Source organism: Anser brachyrhynchus (genome assembly GCF_964034855.1).
Source record: "Anser brachyrhynchus genome assembly, chromosome: Z".
Taxonomy (NCBI): Eukaryota; Metazoa; Chordata; class Aves; order Anseriformes; family Anatidae; genus Anser; species Anser brachyrhynchus.
This window is the reverse complement of record NC_137697.1, coordinates 18,830,554-18,845,191: the sequence shown is the minus strand read 5'-3', so window position 1 is coordinate 18,845,191 and position 14,638 is coordinate 18,830,554. Positions and strand designations below refer to the sequence as shown.

The 14,638-nt window shown below is 44.7% G+C and overlaps 1 long non-coding RNA gene across 1 annotated transcript; it reads right to left on the bottom strand.

Annotated features, from left to right (window-relative positions):
• Positions 1-2,416: 2,416 nt before the first annotated feature.
• On the bottom strand, positions 2,417-10,056 carry LOC308185082. Its single transcript, XR_013943098.1, has 3 exons — positions 7,805-10,056; positions 3,309-3,461; positions 2,417-3,146 (listed from the first exon to the last, which is right to left on the bottom strand). It is a non-coding gene; the product is annotated as an uncharacterized lncRNA (long non-coding RNA).
• Between the last annotated feature and the right edge of the window lie 4,582 nt (positions 10,057-14,638).

Sequence of the window (14,638 nt, the reverse complement as noted above, 5' to 3'; positions counted from 1 at the left end):
CCAGCAGGAAAGCTGGCACAGCACTGACCCAGCCTGGGAGCTCCCCGCAGCTACCAGATGCTAACTCTGCCGTGGAGAGAAATATTTCCTAGCAGAGATGCACTCCTGAAAGCACCCCAAGGTCCAGCTACCTGCCATGCCAGTGAGGAGCAGGCAGGCCAGCAGTGTGGTGCATGGTTTACACCATCAGGATGAGACCCCCTGGTGCAGCACAGCTCACAGTGACCTGGGCGCAGCAGCGGGTGGCCATGAGCAGCTATCTGCCCCACGGCCATCGCCTGCAGATGGTGTACACCAGCCGGGTGGGTAAGGGGCTGCAGCACACCAAGGCTTTCCCCACCTCACAGCACATTCCCGGCTGTGCAGCTGGGGGGAGCCAGCCAGGGACTTTGGCTGGTGAAGAAAGGTGCCTCCTATGAAACAAGGTGTTTCTGGAGAGCTGGAGAACAAGCTCCACCTCATGATCAGACCTTGGACTGTCCCACCAGTGTCTCCACTCTCTCCCCTGTAAGTCTCAACTAGTGCTCAGGAGCTTAGAGCAATGTATCAATCATTTCAACGCTTAGCATGCTTCAAGTTCCCATATCTGCTTCATTTAGATAAAGAGTATCTTACACACCTCCAACTCTGTCTTCATCCTCTCTGTCCAGAGCCATCCTGGAATTAAAACAGGGAAGCATAAGAGGAACTGGATGAAACTACATCTAAAAGTAGCCTGCCAAGATGTTATCACTCTATAATGCTGTCAGTGGTGGGAACATTTTGCAGCACAGCACAGATCTTGTAACACCTCCACCTCCAGCTCCCCACGCCTGCACCTCACTATTTTTACTTGCACCCTGTGCTCTCTGATAGGGTGCGTGCCTGCATGCATGCAATGTGGTGCTTTTCTTTTTTTTTCTCTCTCCTTTAAAACTTGGAGAGCAGCAAATTTCTTTGTTCATTTTGTGGCTAAGGGCACTACTGGTGGTGATCCAGGGTTCAGGGTAGAGGGAAGAGGGGGAAGCCTCTGTGCTGCTGCATCTGTGGGCAACCACTGCACTCACCGATCTCTCCCCAGTTTGAGGTGCCTAGGCATGTAGCCTGGTAAGGAAGCATTGGGTGGTGGGGTCAGTCTTGCTGGGCTTGTGCTCTGAAATGCAGAAGGTAGTGGGAGCCCAGCCGTCAAGCCCTGAGCTGATGTTTTCCCTGGATCAGCTTTTCTAAATGTTTTCTCAGCCTGGCCCTTTCACCTCTCTCCCCCAGCCTCCTCGTTCCCTGGTGTCCCCCATGCCATCCCCCCCACACTATGACAGCTTCTCCAAAACAAGCACCCACCCCTCAGTTACCCAAGCTGTGGCCCTGCTCACTTGCAGCCCTCCTGCCCCGGTGCTGACATGGAGGAACTGTGCTGTTTCTTCAGCTGGCACAACGAGAAGGTTGGTCAGGAACGAAAAAAGCCCAGGAGAAACAACAAGATGTTTTATATCAACCTCAATTGAGCAGAGAGACAGGACTCTCATACTGCTGATCAAAAATGCAAGTCCTCTTCAAGTCAGAGGAAGAGCCTGTGCTTGTGGCATAACAAAAATTGAACCCTGGAGCAAAGCTAAAATATATCTGATTGGGATGGCTGCAAAATCCCAGCAGACTGTGACCTAGGTAATCAATCTTGGTCTTACAAATAGCTTCACTACAAAATACACATGACCATAAATATTGAATTCTCTTTTGATCAGCCTGGTGTGCTTGGCTTAGCAATATCTGACATGACATGGTTTCATGGAGCTGGATGGTCCACAGTGGAAAAAAGGCTTAGCCATGACATCCAAACCCTCTGCCTCAACACGGTGGCTCACCTGCACTTTCCCCAGCATGATGGAATAAAGGAAAATGGTTTTGAAATGGAAATGTATCCACTGGAAGCACCTGCAGATGTGCCAGGCTTCATCTAAGTGTTCTGAATTACAGAGCAATGTGCAAGCTGTCACTTACTGATTTCCATCCAAGAGAAGCGGGAGTGCCTGCAGACCAAGGCCCAAGAACTGGTCCTCCAGCCACGAGGGTGTGGAGAGACAGGTAGTAGAAACAAACGTCTCAGTCCAAGCTGGGAGCCAGGAGCCCTGAGAAAATGACACAGTACGGCCTCAGGAACTAGCCACCTTTTGCCAAAGCCCAGAAAGGGGAAAGGGGAAAGGCACCCTGGACCTCTACATCAGCCGTTTGCCTCCAGAGAACTTCAGAAAGACCCCAACTGCAGCAGGCTGATGTGCCCGAGCTCTCAGTAGCAGTACAGAGAGCAGAGCCACTTGCTGCAGCTTGGCAGTGGTATTGCTGGGGTGCGATAGTCCAAGAATATGAAACAACAAGGCCTGCAGACAGAGGGCAACATCTTTTATTAAACCTACTAAAACAGCTGGAGAAACACATGTCAGCTTTCACCATGCAAGCCTTTTCCCAGGTCTGAAATGAAAGTGTGATATCCCAGGAGAGAGCCATGATCCATGGCAAGAAGGGAGCATCTGAGAAAATACCTAGACATGGAGAGTTGGTGGATTATTCATGTATATTTGAAATATTAATTAGTAGGGTCACTGATTACTGCTGCAGCACTTGGCCAGGGGAAGCAGGCACACAGCTGATCTCTCAAAGCCAGCTGGAAGCCACCACAATGTGTTGGGCAAGGCTGGGTCTGGAAATGCGCACATGCTGGGGACGCCAACCAAGATCTGGCACCGGAGACAGGGTACAAACCCTAGGGCAGGAGGGGTGGTCTGGGACACCACTGAAGCCTTCAGGGATTGACCATTCAAGGAGAGCTCACAGAGGCAGCTGCTCTGCTCATCACCCCAGTGAACAGCCATGTGCGTCCACCAGGCACCAACAGCATTGGAAGGAAACCCAAGACCCTTGAGAGCCATTTTGAGTTCAGGCATAGGCAAGCAGGTCTCTTTTGGGTTCCCAGGCTCTGAGGGACTTTCAGTTTCCAAAGAGGGTGGCTATGGCAGCACCTAGTTTTGCTCATGGCCCTACTGCAAGTTGTGTTTGTTAGAAAAGCTTGCCAACCTGGTGAGGCCCCAGTGCTCCAGGCAGCAGTGTCTGGGAGCCTGTGGGGTGTCCCTGCTGCAAAGCGCACAGTGATGGGGCCTTCTGTGGGCTTTAGGATTCTGAAAAAAAAAAATAAAAAAAGAGAGAGTTTTAGAATTCTGAAAAGAAAAAAATAAATAAAATAAAAAAGAGAAAGAGATAGAGATTTACAAGAGATAGTGTCATTTCCTCCAGCCCTATAGCCAGCCTTAAGTGCACTGGGAGAAATATAGGTTTTGTACCTGCTGAGATAAAGATCCAGTGGCACATGAAGAAAGCCATATGGTCCCTTGGAGAGATGACAAAACTGACCGCATTAGTATTGCTCTGGCTGTGTGAAGGCCACTGCAGCTGCCCTGCCATCATTCTGCATTCTACCATCTCCTTCTTGCAGCCTATACAAAGGGAAAAATGATCAAAGCATAGCCCAGCCCTGCTTCCCCCATCAGGAGGTAAACAAGAGTACAGAGGCAGAGGTCATGCTTGATTTTGAACCCCTGCCTGCTGAGAAAGTGATCTGTATGTGACAATATATGAAAGTGCTTGCTCTGGTAAAAATGTACAGGTATGTATCCTCCAGATCAAGGGATGAACCTCATTAGAGAGGGGAGAGAGAAATCATTGAGTAGTAGGATTGAACATATGGAACTAAAATTTTTGCTGTCGGCATTGAGCATCTCCAAATCCAGTAATGAATCATGCTTTCTACCCCTTTTCAGCAGCAAGAAACATCTTAAAATTAGGCAATCATGATGCAGTCAGAAGCGATACCCGAAGTTCCACGGAAATGCAATACAGATTTTTGCTTAGCAGGCATCTCCAGAAGAGGATGGAAAACCTGTTCTGAGTGAAAAATGGACCTTCAAGTTGTATGGCATAATCTTTACACATCCCCTCTCCACAATATGTTTTCTGTTGTAATGAAGTTCCAGGCACTGATGAAAAGGGAAGGCTGCTTGCCAAGATGAGTGAGGTAACGTCACTGCAGAGCCTGAAGCTCCCAGTCACACTTGTGATGCTGGATATCTCAAGTAGGAGCTAAAGCTGATGGCTGTATTTCTTTCATATATGTACCTTGAAAATCCTATTTCTCTGTTCAGATCATGAGAAGCAGGTTTGCCATTTTTAAAAATGACATATATCTGACTAAAACAAAATTGAAAATAAAACCACCAACTGCTTTTAAAGTGAGTCACAGGGCTTCCCTGGAAGAATGGAAGACACCAAATGATCTCACAATGTATCTTTCATCTTTCGTGTTTCCTAGGATGTCATTAGACACAATGTTCGGAGGCATATCCTCCTTCAGAGGGAAAAAATCCTGCTTCAGATTCAGCTCCAGAGGAAATGTCCGAAGTGCTACTGCAGACATGATCACAGTCCTGCTTCATGGAAAATCAAGGGGAGATTGGAGTGCAGGCTTTGATACCCTCCAACTCTGTTTCTAGCTGTTCTGCCCTCCTCAGCCTGCTGGAGCAGGAGCACTTCATCAGGGAGCGTCCCCTGAAGGCCATGCTCCCCTTAAACGCTCACTGCATTTAAGAGGTGGTGACAGTCCTGGATCTGCAGATGTGTATTAGTGGTTTTGCTGCCATCAGAGTCTAAGAGATACCTGTAATTTTGCCTCTCTTCTCCCCAATTTATGGCAAGTTCCTCACAGACTCAACCCATGGTTTGCAAAAGCTGCTTGTGCAGCCAGGGAGTTTGCTGTAGCAGTACCTCAGGCATTGCCAGGGAGCCAGGACCACAGACCTTCCCTGGTACAGCAAAGCAGGACAGCAATATCAAGACCTCATCTGGCTCAGAGATAAATCTGTCTCTCTTCATATTATTTCTACAGTGGAACCTCAACAGCACTATAAATAATTGCAACCACCCTTGCTGTTGGCAATCCCGCTGTTTTACTTTTTGTTTGGATTTTTTTGTTTGTTTGCTTCAGAGGCCACAGAAACATTGTTGAGGGTGGCTAGGGGTAGTCACAAATAAAACTTCAACAAAATATCCAGTTTCATAGATAACCAAAAATCAACTGTTTACAATTCTGGTCAAACAGTGCTAACCAAACAAAGGTGAGAATGAAGCTTTAAACTGAACTGCTACAATGTTTTCAAAGTGTAAAAAACAGAATATTTAATTTGAGAAGAAACTAACACACTCAGTAGCTCCAAGGTAAAATTTTCCTTCCTATTACATATCACTGAGAAAAAAAAAAAAAAAGGCATTCAAACCTGCTGTTTTGTTTTGTTGTTTTGTTTTGTTTTGAATTGGCAATTGAAACAAAGTTCAGTTCAAGCTTTCATTACTCAGGCCTCAATATTCTCCTGCCATGATTCCTAATAACCACATCAGTGTTTTTGCAGCAGCAAAAATCAGTTCTGCCCAAGACATAGGTTCCTCATCATCTGAGCTTCAACAAATAAATAAGAAGACAAAAGATAGCAACATTGTTCTACTAATCAGCTTTATCAAACAGTGGGAAGAAGTGAAGAGAAATCAAGTGAGGAAGCATTGGCAAAGTCTTATATTTATATTATGACTTGATTACTTAATGTTCTCTGTTGTAAGCAAATACCATGAATGACCACATTTGTCTTCATCATTATCCAATAACTGCATCTTCAATGGTGTCTCAGAAAAGTTTCAAAGGGAACTGGAAGCCACATGGATCCATTCCAAAAGGACACTGCATGCTTTTATCTCCTCTATCTTCTGGGTTTGCCCAACAGGCTCAGCTCTTTAGGATATACAGAGAAGGGTGAATATGAAACCAAGTGTAAAGAAAAAATAAATGTATTTTAGGAAGCTGAAGTTACTGAGAAATATCCTGCTTATCATTAGCCATTGACCCCTTTCTCTGACCACATCATCTCTACTTGTAAAGGAGAGACAACAGGATAGTAACAAACATAAAGGAGTTTTTCTCTTTATCTACAATGTTAATTAGTGATATGGAGCTCCATGGGGCCCTGGCAGCTCACCATCACCACACAGCTGATCCACAAAACAATGCAATGGACCCTTTCCATTGGGCAGCCACGAAGAAGTCCTACTCTGCTAAAACATCAAATATTTTCATCCTATATTGGAATGGAAACTAATCCTACAACATTTCTGACAGAAAACATTAGAATACTGCAGGCTGTTCCCTTGATTAAAATAATAGCCAGAAAGGCAACAGATGTGGGTTTAAGTCGTATTTCTGCCTCATTCAGAAAAGGGTCTGAAATTCATAACTCCCTCTTCTCAAATCATTTCTTTTGCTAATGCTGAGCCAGGTCCAGCCATGTGCCTGGTGAGGCACAAGTATATCAAGCACTGGGCTTTGCAAGGAAATCCTGATGTGCAAACAAGTACCTCTGGTACCATTGTTACCATTGAGGGATCTGAATCTGGGTTTCAGGGCACCTTGCAGCAAGCATAGTGCTGAGATTATATTGCATGCTTCTGAACAGATACAACTATCATCCTGCATAGCTTCTATGAAGCTAAAGAGCTTCAAACATGTGTCCTTTGGGCAAGAGAAAGATTTCCCTGCTAATTGTTAAACTTTTTTTTTTTTAAGGAAAAAAAATCACTAAAACAAACAATAAAATTTTAATGTGTTCTAGCACTTACAGAAAGCAACCCTGCCTCTTGCCTGCAGTGGTAAATCAGCCAGAGGGTTTTCATCCACACTGCAGGGAATGCCATGGTCCCGTGGCTGAACACCCAGGGGACACCAGGCTGCAACGAGAACCGTCAGCTCCAGCTTGCAGACAGTTCTCTCTTCCTCTTACATTCTTACCTATGAAGCCTGCAGTCTTCAGCCCTATTCTACAGCCTCCTTTTCCTTTCCCTGGGGAAGAACCTGACCTTGCAGTGCACAGCCCCACTCAGGGAGTCTGGAGACACCTCAGAAGCTACACATCGGCTTCCAAAGCTGCCAGCCTTCCCAGAAACAAGTTAACCTGAGAGACCACAGACATCCGGAGACCTCTGGAGAAGTCTGAATTACCTGGAGTGGAGAAAAATCTAAGATATTTACAGCATCAAACTTTCAGGCAGTAACAGCAATATGGACAACCGGCAGCACAGGCCTATAAAGAAATAATTGATTAGACAGCAGCTATTCCTTCATCAGTAGGATCACAATCTTAATTGAACATAGCAGACATAGAATCATAGAACCATAGAATATCCCAGGTTGGAAGAGACCCACAAGGATCATCAAGTCAACTCCTGGGTCCCCAAAGGACACACCAAAATCAAGTGACATGTCTGAGAGCATTGTCCAAATGCTTCTTGAACTCCATCAGGCTCGGTGCCGTGACCACTGCCCTGGGGAGCCTGTCCCAGTGCCCGACCACCCTCTGGGTGCAGAACCTTTCCCTAACACCCAGCCTGACCCTCCCCTGTCCCAGCTCCATGCCGTTCCCTCGGGTCCTGTCGCTGTCCCCAGAGAGCAGAGCTCAGCGCCTGCCCCTCCGCTCCCCTCGTGAGGGAGCTGCAGGCCGCCATGAGGCCTCCCCTCGGCCTGCTCTGCTCGGGGCTGAGCAAACCAAGGGACCCTAGCTGCAATGTACCGTGAAGGTACATCCTGAATGTAGCCTCAGTGCTTGGAGGCAAATAAGACACCTGCTTTGTTTTTTTAATGTTTCTGTAATCATTTGCCAGGAAACAGAAGCTGCAATCCCCATTAAAGAAGGAAAGTGGTAAAGGAGGATTAGATGATTGTCTTCTAGAATTCAAGTGCACTCACTTCAGATGGCTGAAATGATGAAATGGTGAAAGCATCAGCTACATACAATCTTCAATAGTAATCTATGGGCTGGAGCCAATTCTGTGTAACCCGTTAATCAACTGAACAGTGTTTTCTTTTGACATCCTTGCAGTAAATTTGTCTTGGGGAGGAGCTTGTGGTTGCAAATGAACAGTTCAGTTAGTAAAGATGAGGAAGAAGTGGAAAAGACATGATACAACCATCAACTAATCCTATACAATTATGTGACTGTTTTTTTCAGGTTTGGCAGCCTGCACTAATCCTATCACTTCTGTGGAGAAGTGCTCTTTGAGCAAAGCAATATCCACAGCAAAGACTGCATGGACCTTCTGCGTTAAGTCTGCACACAGCAGAGAAAAGTCACTGTGCAGACTCTACTACTTTGGAGACAGACGTGAGAGTGGAGGTTCATGCAGTGCCCAGTGCAACATTTTGGAGAGCTGTGTGACAGTGCTCTGCTGACCCCTCTGGATGAGCAATTGCAGGCAGTGGGGATGTCCCAGGGCAGTGCTAGAGGAAAAGGAAGGAGAGAGAGCAGCCAGAGGCGAAACCTATTCCTTTGGATGGAGTTAGTAGGTGGTTTTTAGCATCAAGTTCCATTCCCTAAATATGTGGTACAAAACCTGGCTTGCTAGGACAACTTCAGTTCTTTTCTTGATCTTCAATATGGGGAACTAACATGAAATGAGGAAGCTTCCGAGCAGAGCTGTGTAATACCTGTCTGTCCCCCAGCAGGATGGAGCACACTCCTCAAGTTACCACTTCTTGAAAAAGGCAGTTTCTGCAACAACATTTGGTTTCCAGTCATCCAAACATTTTGGAATCAACAAAAATCAAAACGTTCCACTAATATTCTGACATGTTTATTTTACTGCAATATTCAGTTTTCGGTTTGGGGGGTGAAGGGGAACCTTCTTGGAATGTTTTAAAATAATTAAAGCATCTCACTACTCCTCTACCATTCTTCTTTCTTTGTGAAACTGAAATTCCAGGAAAACCTACATGATTTTCATGGAACTCTTCAATTTTAAGGGAAATGGTTGAAATTTATCCCTCCATTCTGTGTCTCTCCAAAAAACGTCTTTGAAACTCTGCTGCATGAAACTCCAGAGGAATTGCACTAAGGATGAAAGTGTCAGATTTCAGATCAGCATGTTTATTTAATACACTTAGCTTAGCTCCAGATAACTGTTTAGAATTTCATTCTAGTGCATATATAAGAGAAGCAGCTTAAAAAAAATACTATCTGAGAAAGTAATTTCTCTTTCAGCTACAGTATGAAGTTATCTTTGGTGGTTAAGAGCTAGCAAATCCAGTCTACCTTTCAACATGCCTAAACCACTAGATCCCACCTGGAATTTTCAGAACTCATTATCTCTCCCTTTCTCCTCCATACCCACCCCCCTTCTCTTTCCTCTTACAGGCTATGTCTTGCTCATCTGTCTCTTTACTAAGAAAAACCACCAAAGCCACATTCCTATTAATACTATTCTTAGCTTTTTGTTTCCCCTCTAGGAGCACAGTTCATGTTACCACAAAACAGACTTACAGAAATTTAATTGCCAAACCAAGCCATAGCTTGAATCAAGTTCCCAACAAGTTGCATTTGACAGTTACCTTCATTTAGCCAAGCTATGAAGCCTGATACCATGTAGGCCAACAGACACACAAAACAGGAGCTGACAGGGAGCGATGATGTTCAGAGCTCATGATAAAGCCATGTTAGAAGTAGTGTGATCCAAACATTCAGCCTAGATCAGACTTATATCATACTTTACTGCAGAAGAAACTTCATATATTTTTCTTTCACTTCATTCAATCATTTATGAGAACGAAGTGAAAGGCATTGTGCTGTGAAAAGCAAATATATGCTACCTGACACTAAGCATACCAACCAAGATAAATTTGAAGCCAGGTTATCTCCTCTTTCATTTTACTCAGTGCCAAAGTACTTTAAAATATTTGTGTTGTAGAATCATAGAGTGTACAGGTCAAAGGGATTTGAAATGTGTTCCTCTTTGCACTGTCCCAGAGCAGAATCAGCTGCTGCAGTGTGATTACTGAGACATGTTTCTCCCAATTGTTCTTGAGGACTGGCATCCAATTCCTGTGCTTCACCATCATTACTTTTAGAAAGTGCTTCCCAGTTTCAAACCAGACTTCTTCACTCCCATTTGTAAACAGCCTTTTACCTTACTCTGCAGCAGTGCTGCTCTACCACAACATTTGTCTCTTCCCTCCTCACTGCCCCACTCTTTGGGCTGAACGGTTCTCAGTGTCTTTCACTCTCAGAGGTTATTTGCTGCGTCCTTGAGGACTCTTATTGCTCTTCTGTGGCTTTTATCTAGTTAATGCCTAGCTTTCCTGCCATGGACGTAACTCTTGAGCTGGCCTGTCCAGTCACAGGCTCAGCACACCTTGTACTGCTGAAACTAACGGCACACAGTTTCAGCTTATGCATTGTACAAGGTGTTTAAGGCCTAGCTCTCTTGCAACTGTTTTTTCCTAATTTAGCATTATGACTGCTTCTTTGTGCAGTTTATTCCCTCAAGCATTAAACACAATTAAAAGCATTAAAAAGATCGATGTACATTTCTAGGGTAATCTTCTGATATTTCCCCATGGGCTGTCTTATCTCTGGCTTTTCCTCATCCTATTCTTTTTTTTCTGTGTAGAATCTGACAATAACTACGTATTCAAGAGTGTCTTGAAGATCAATGTCTCCACAGAGAATAATGGAAATATTTGCAAACTTCCTGTTGGAGTGAAAACAATACAAAAGCTGAAGCTAAGAATATCCAACATTTCTATGTTTTTATTTATTTATTTATTTATATTTTTTGTTATAATAGCAGATTCTTTCATGTCCCCTAGTCAGTAACTCATCAGAGTGAAGGCCAATCTTGCTCCTGGGCACTGCACTGGCCATCAAGAGGTCCAGATAAGATGCTTGGTGTCTGCCCACGCTGTGGCCATGGGTTAACTTCCCCACTCCAAGAGTGAATTAACCCATTCTTACTGTTGGCAGTTCAGCATTTACTCATTTCCCACAGTCAAGACTGGGCCAGCAGATGAGGGAGTCTGTCTGTCCTTCCCATTTACCACCGCACCACTGGTCTTTGCCCCAAAGGCTTTACAGTCTACTTTGAAGCAAGGCATGAAAGAGCATAAACAAATGGGAAAGGACAAATGGAGATCAAAGGCAACCAGGGCAATGAAGATAAGATCAAGTAATGATGCATGTCTGCCCTTGCCCAATTTAATGGTTACAAATCATCTCAAGAATCAGCTGACCTTCCATCAAGCTCAGGGTTAATTATGTTGTGTGTGGTGTAGTTTGGTTTTCCGATATTTAATCAGATTTTTCCCTTTTTGTCCCAGCACAAGTAATTTTGAGTGAAAGCTGCCTGTAAAAGGACAAATCTTTTGACCTAATTCAGAACAGAAAGCCTGAAAATAGCACAGGCCAACTCAAGAGAAGAGGGGAGAAATGGGTCATCTGTGGTGCCCCCACTGCCAGCCCAAGGAAAGAGGGGAGCAAAGTCACAGAGCAGAGCAGATTAGAAGCTGCTTGTCTAAGATGTTTGGAGAACCGGTGATATGAATCCAAACCCATTTTGCTGGGCAAGCAACACAATCTTCTGCCAGGGTTTCGCAGTTGCAAAAGGGGGGCAGAACATTTTTTTTTTTTTTTCTTTTATCCAGAGGTGTATACCAATTAGCTGGACAGAATAGAGTCTTTGGATACAGCGGTTGACAACACAGCACAAGAGCGAGGGCAGGAGCCTGAGGATGAGGGCTAGCACCATGAGTCTGTGAACCCATTACTGCAGGGAGTCCATAGAGCTGCAAGAAACAGCTTCTGATAAATAACAAGCTGGAGACAAAAAATCTAAGAATTTAGAAAAGCCATAAGGTGAGCCTGTTCGCTCTGACTCTCCATTTAATAAAATTAAGATTTAACCTTTTCTGTAGTTTCATGTGGATAAGTCACAGCCATCTAATACAGAGATTCAGCTCAGCAGACCCCCGCTATCATTTCTTGCTGTGAAATCATATTATTCCAAGCACTTGACTTCATTACTATGGCAGACAGATCGCTGCTGTTACAGTACCTTTTTATGTACGATGTGCACACCATTGCTTGTCTGCTCTGTTTACTATTCTTCTTCATTGTCTCCATCAGGCACAAAGTAACAAAAAACCCTACCGGTGTAATTTACTCTGCTCAGTATGCTGTTTTGCTAAAATATTTTTCTTTCATATGGCATCCCAAAAATAAATAAATACAAGAATATTACTACAGTTGAAAATCAAGCTAGTTAGGTAATGTCAAATTGGCAGACATTCAGCATCCTTCAATTACCCCCCTTGTACATATGCATTCTGGCATGGCCTTTAATTAACACCATCATACCACTTTTTTTCCAGTGAAAACATGTCATTAAGTACCCAGGGTGAGTGAGGGCCCAGTACAGAGCATTCTGTTTTCTCCTTAATGTTTAACAGGCTTATTTTCTATAATCCTCAGAACCCTGCTCTGAAGACAGATTAATTAATTTCTGCCTGTTTTTCTCCCATGCCACCACAGTACGCAAGTGCCTCAGAAACAGCATGTTAATTTTCACAGCCACCCGGGAAGACAGGCAAGGGGCAAGGAGCTGTGGGAGGTGATAGGCTCCATCTTACAAAGAGTGAGCCAAAATTGTGAGCCTCAGTAGGGACCGGACTCAAAGACCACTGTTCCCATCCCACCCCAGATTGGAGGAGCTGTTTCTGGGAAAATCCAGCATAAAGTGCCTGTTTCCAAGTGGGAGCATGTCGTGAGGCACAGACTTTGGTCAGTGGTAGGTACCCTGGGCTGGGCTGGTGCAAGCCCCAGGGTACGTGGCTCTGGTGGGCAACCCCAAGGGATGCAATGATCTTGGGCAGCCCCAGGGGATGGTGTGAACCCACAGGCTGTGCTATGGGGTACTCAAGAGGATGCGAGGCTTTAGCTACTGAGCTCTCATGAGCTCCTACTCACCACGAGTAGACCACATTTCAAAAAGTACATAGTCTGGCAAAACTTGGAGAAACATCCTCAAAGCAAAATAAGGCACATCCCAATAAAAAGGCTCAGCTGAGATGACTTTCTCATGGCTAGCTTTTACCAGGGTAAGCCATCCTCTGTGCTGTACAGGGGTTATACTCAAAAGTGAGCAAGCCATTTTGGCTGGAGTTTTCCAGTAGAATCAGCTTGACCTAGAGATCTAGTGGGGAAATGCTGAGCTCAAAAGCTGATGATTTATCAAAAAGCTACAAAGTGACTGGAAAAGGAGTTTCTCAACCAGGAGTACCAAACAAACATAATAATAAGCTCTAATCCTCATAATGAGAAAAAAAAAAGTATTGTGTCTGGCCATATCCGAAAGTGAGATTAATTTTGACAGTCTGACAGCATAGTTTTAATTGCTGTATATAGCACATCACTTTTGTGTAGCTACATAATCAATTAGCAGCGCTGCCAACAGCTAAAAACAAGCGCACAGCTCAAGGCCACATCCAGCACTGGGGCTCTCCGATGATGAAATCAGTCCATACGAATTTGAAGATCTCCATTTTCATCCTGACAGGTGAGTGGAGCAATACGAATCCACCTTGTCCAGCTAGTGGTGATGTAAATCCATGAGGATGACGGGTCCAGGTGGGATGCTCTTCCAGCTATTGTGCTTTGAAGCATCACAGTCTGCTGCAAGCAGACCCTCTTGGCACAGTAGGATCATTAAACAGCAGTAGCAGTCAGAGACCTCAGCGCACGTAGCATTTTCTGAAGCACTGATATGAGTTTTTACCCAGCTACTGCACACCACTACACCTGAACACAACATGACCAAACATAACTTCTTCCAACAGAACTTACAAAAAAAAAAAAAAAAACACGTATCTGAGAAGCTGGCAGGTCAGGCACACAGTTAAGTGAGCACCTGAGGTAGCAATATTTGTCAGAGCCATGCTGTAGGCCATGCACTCTCTGTGTGTGAAGCTCTTGCTGCTCAACCTGAGAGGTCTTACATTGAACCACATTAGAAATCTTGCACTGAATTCACTTCTAGGACACTCAAAGGCATCATAGTGTTGACCACCATGGACACTTTTTACTCCGAGAGCCAAAGATTGACGAGCCTCTGCAGCAAACCTTCATATGCCTGCCCCTCCGAAACATTATAATCACCTTCATTTATGCTGGTGGTAAAATCACCCCTATTGAGGCCCTTCAGCAGGCAGAGGAGAGTGCCTTGAGGACACGCTATACTTCCTTACTCTCCAGGAGAGATGGGTCAGGGTAGGCTTCAAGTGGCATCTCCTTTCTCCTTGCAGCACTTGTGGACACATCTTTCTCAAAGTTGGACAATCCCCAAAGTTAGGAATACGCTTGTATGATTTCCCAGTTAGAGCTGGGCTAAAAAATATACCTAGATGTTTTTCTGAATCAGAGCCCAACCCACTCCCAATCTACCCTTTCAGTTTGAGACTCTTTGCAGCAACATCTAGACAACAGTCTACATTACCCTTTGGTATCAATATGATATTCAACACGCCCTTCATTACAATACCCTGCCTGGCATCTCCACAATAGTCTCAAGGAGAATGAAAGATTTTAAGCTCTGCAGGAGCAAACCAGCCTGCAGCAAACAGCCCTGGGAGTAGAGAAGGCACTCACACAGTGCAGTGTGGAGCACGGGCAAGAAACTGTTCCACATCACAGCAAACACCAGCACATTTTAATCTTGCTTTAAAACTGGCCAAATGAGAGACATTCATCTGAAGGAA